The 4,792-nt window shown below is 42.7% G+C and overlaps 1 non-coding gene across 1 annotated transcript; it reads right to left on the minus strand.

Moving 5' to 3' along the window:
- Positions 1-3,026: 3,026 nt before the first annotated feature.
- On the minus strand, positions 3,027-3,099 carry TRNAK-CUU (transfer RNA lysine (anticodon CUU)). Its single transcript has one exon. It is a non-coding gene; the product is annotated as a tRNA-Lys (tRNA).
- Positions 3,100-4,792: the final 1,693 nt, after the last annotated feature.

Raw genomic sequence — 4,792 nt, forward strand, 5'->3', positions numbered from 1 at the left:
TTCTCGGACGACTGCCTCACTCAGAAGTGGTGTAGATAGTGTTTCTGATGCAAAGGACTCCTATGATGAAACCTGTTGAAAAATAAATATGAACTCCTAATTATACCCATTCTATAAAGCTTGGTTTTACTGCAATTGTACAGACTTCCTTAACGCACAGAAGGAATGCTCATAAATATTTATGTTACATTCAAATTGGGCATTTGTGGTTAGAGATGAAAAACACTATAAACTGTGAAATCAGGTATAGGAAGGCATCACCTCATTTAAATCCCCTCAACTAGATTTCACATTCAGCTGTGAAATGTCACTGCAATCGGCAATATTTCTCAAGGAAAAGAGCTCTTCCACTCAGGCCAGGCAACACTGCTGTCATCTCCTCTTTGAAATCTGTGTCAGTATTATTTTGGGATACTTAGAGGATGCCACAGCTTACAGATAAATTCCTGCAGATAAAACGAACTTAGCAGGAAAGCCCATTTCTTCTCCGCTCATAATTATACAAGAGGGCACGAAAGGAAAGCTGGAAAGCTCACTGAACTTTTTAAAAAGTAATTAAAATCAACAGGCTTTTGAGGAAATGTGTCAGATTTGGCAACATTTTCTTTGTAAAAATGCATTTTGGTAATTTTCCAGAATTCTGTTCTTCCAGTTGGGAAAGGCTCAAAAATTCTGACACATAATGAAATGGTAACAATACAGATCACCCTAATCAAAATAGGGAAAGAGGAAAAACTTAACTTCAGCATTCCCTCACTCTTCCCTTGCTCTCAGCCTCCCAATCCCCCAAGATTCCTGGTGCTTTTAGGAGGCACAGGACATCCCCCCCCCCACAGAGTTTAAGGAGTTAGTTAGTAAGTAAATCAATCAATCAATTATTTAATTATAGCTGTGAGTAAACAAAAGGCTGCTCAATTTAGATTTTTCAGGGCAACAAGTTACATTTAGTTTTACAATTAATAATAAAATTTACTCTTTGAATTATAGAAATGTATGCATCACTTCTACAGGACAGCAAGGAAAGGAGAAAGATGGGGGATTAAAAGGAACAATATTCAAGGGGGAGGGGAGTAAGAGGAGCCCAAAGGAGAGTGAGTAACAGATGGCTGGAGGCCCACTCAGGGAGTGCAAGAAGGAACAAAAAAGGAAAACAAAGACAGAAAAAGAAACAGAGAATAAAGGGTTCCAGGAGGAACTGCATCCCCCCACCGTCTAACTTACTGGGATAGTTCTACTAAGGGCTTTTAATAAATACTGTTGTATTTCTCCAACAGTAAGCATAAATGGGAAAGTACTCCACCACCTCGTGTAAATGCAATCCAAGGAGGTAGAACCCAGGCGTCCCCCTCTTCCAGCCCCACTTCAACGACCCACTAGGGCAACTGCCAGCCTAGCCTTTTTTCATAAGGTTTTATCATATTATTATTTGTACAGAAGTAACATAACCAGATTAGAGAAGATGCATAAAATCAGAGGGGTAACAGCAAGTCACCAGAGTATACTGCCCTAACACAATCACTGATAGCATTTTGGTTTATTTCTTTGCCATCTCTATTCCTTCATCTTTTTCAGGCGTAACCAGAGTGCCGTATCAAATCATAAATTATACGCGCTGCTTGGATTCAAACGGATCTGAGCATCTGGCTGGGAAGAGGAAGAACCCCAGGAACCCATTTTCAGGAAAGACCAAGAAGAAGTAACTAACATTTACGTGGAGTGTTTGCTGACACTCTTCTAGACACGCACATGTTAACACACTGAATCCTACCCCCGAAAGAAGGCTCTGTTATGACCCGCATTTTGCAGATGAGAAAGCAGAGGCAAATTAAGCAACATGCCCCAAGTCATGGACTCCTAAGCAGAAGAGTCAAGTCTCCAAACCAATACTTTGTCCAGAGCCGGCCTGTAACCACTACACCACACTGCCTCCCACTGAGGCCTGTAAGAGTGAACCACGCTCCATCACACTTGTCCCAGGCGCAAAGCCTCAACGACCAAAGAGCCATTATTCCAGTGGAGTGAGGTGTGTGTAACTCACACCGGACCCCTCCACTACCCCCAAAGCCTTCAGTGTGTATTTGGAGAAGGTGCCAGAGAGAGGGGGGCAAGGGCTTAGCCACTGCAAGAGCCAAAGGTGGCCCTGCTCAAGACCCATCCCAGTAAGGGCAGGCAGGGCTTCCCCAGACGCAGAGAGCAAGGCCCCAGTCTGAGCAGGATCCCGATGTGTCCAGCAGAAGCCAGCAGAGTGCAATGGCAGCACCCAGATGGGGGGGTCGGGGGGGTCAGGGATGGAGGATGGACCGTAGCCCAGTTCAAGCCACATCACAGAGGTGGCTCTCTTCACTGAGCAGTTTCATTTGAGGAAGGAGAACATACTGATCCAAAATAAATATTTTCATGTCATCGCAATTCACACAGTATGTAATACCACTAGGATGATGGTTTACTAAGAGGCAATAACAAAAAATTTAAGTCGTTGATTACTAAAATTTCCATCAATCTACCATTCACAGCAGAGCCCCATCTCAGGGCTTCTGAGCTTGGTTTGGTTTTCACTGCCTGGAAAGGCTCTTCCACTTCAGGCTTCTCTCCCCTCCAGCACCAACTCAGCCCCCAAGTGGTTGCACAAATGTCAGTGTCCTCAGACCCACCCTCCCTGTATCCACAATCTATTGTCGCCTCTCCCCACCCTTCTTATACTCACAGCCCCCTGTCCTTTTCCTTCACAGCACCCATCACAATTCATAAATATGTCATAAATATCTGCATTCATTTCTGCAAAGTCTCTCCCTCCTCATACGCCGTGAGAGCAGAAACCATGTCTGCTTGATCACCAGTAAAGATTCAGCACCTAGTGTAGTAGTGCGCACTAGGCGCCCAAACATCTGATGAATGAATGAATGCATACATTAAAGAACGAAAGAGTCACCTCCCTTTACTTCTAAAGGTATTACAGTAATTTTATTTATTTTTTTAAAGGAACGGTTTTTATTTTATTTTTTTATTATTTTTTTTAGTAATCTCTACACCCAGCGTGGGGCTCGAACCCACAACCCTGAGATCAAGAGTCTCATGCTCTTCTGACTGAGCCAGCCAGGCATCCCTACAGTAATTTTAAAAACTGTGACATTTCCGGGGCGCCTGGGTGGCTCAGTCGTTAAGCGTCTGCCTTCGGCTAAGGTCATGATCCCAGGGTGCTGGAATCGAGCCCCGCATCGGGCTCCCCGCTCAGCGGGAAGCCTGCTTCTCCCTCTCCCACTCCCCCTGCTTGCGTTCCCTCTCTCGCTGTGTCTCTCTCTGTCAAATAAGTCAATAAAATCTTAAAAAAAAAAATTGTGACATTTCCATTACAGGTTGGTATTTTGTGCTCTATTAGATAAGCCACCCAACTTCAGGCTCTAAGAACAAACAAAAGTTTAAATGTACACTTGATCAGCCAAGAACCATCGATAAACAAATACAAAATCAACACCATTCTTGTACACCAGTGACACCAGTCAGAAATATGACACGCAATTCAATTCCCATGACCATTCACAATGACCACAAAAACCATAAAGCACCTTGGCACAAATCTAACAGAAGACATAAAAGAGTTTTACATGTAAAATTATAAAATTTCATTGAAGGACATAAAAGACATAGATAAATAGAGAGGTGTATCAGTTTGCAGAGGGCAAGCCATGAAGCCCCAAAGATGGCAATTCTCCCTGAATACTATCTAAATGCAATGCAACACCAACAACACAAAATTTAAACACAAAAACAAAAACAAGCCCCATGCTTGGGTAACATGTACAAGTTTACCAGTGGAGAAAGAGAATACAATGTGTGTGTGATACCTCAACAGACACAAATATGGAAAATGTCACCTTTGCGAATTCCAGCAATTTAACTATTATAGGTACGCAATGTTACTTTCAATATTCTGACTGTTTCAAATATTTTCTCTTTTTTTTAAGCTGTGAAACAATAAATGCTGTAAGTTCAGAAGAGCAAGAGTCTGGGGGAAACCGACAAAAATGATTAACACAACTGGGTTGTGAAAGCTGTGTAACAGGCGGAGAGGGGCTTCCAGGGGGAAGGAAAGACCCAGGAGAATAAATGAGGAAACAAGGATAAGATACATCTGAGAGTGAACCAAGTGTGGCTCACATCAAACAAGTATTCTCACAAAAAGTCAGCTAGTAATGGATCTAGAAATGGTACCGTGAAGGAACGATAGCAGTGTGATCGTATAATGGGCCCGCCCAGAGTGGTCCAATGGTCACACAACGGGGACACGTGCATATTGTATCTCTCTCTGGGATAATCACAGTCTGCAGTCACAAATAAAAGGCCATGAGAAGCCTTTCTGCAAAGAAACTTATTCAAAATGTTGTTTAGCCAACACCTACTTCTCCAAGGATACCTTTATCACTATACACCATCTACTCACTTTATGGGTATTTTTTCAACTTACTAATTTTTATGGAACAACCCACTTTGGAAATTGCTACATTCTACTAACCCAGCCTTTTAGAGGGCTGAGCCAGAATAGAGGCTTAAGGATTTGGAAATAAAAGGCAACAATCAACCAAACATAACAACCGACTGGATGAATGGACGGGTCACAGAAAATCGGGAAGTAGGTAATGCTTCTGGAATCCCAAGCCCAGATGATGATTAGGAATGCTAACAGCACAAACAGTGAAGTCAAAAGAGGATCAACTATTAGGGAATGGGCACTAAGCTTGAATTTAGATGGGTTTGGGGAGACAGTGAGATAGTCCCCTAGAAGGAAAATTGAGCA

Source organism: Leptonychotes weddellii, chromosome 3 (assembly GCF_054177405.1).
Source record: "Leptonychotes weddellii isolate Sample4059 chromosome 3, ASM5417740v2, whole genome shotgun sequence".
Lineage (NCBI taxonomy): Eukaryota > Metazoa > Chordata > Mammalia > Carnivora > Phocidae > Leptonychotes > Leptonychotes weddellii.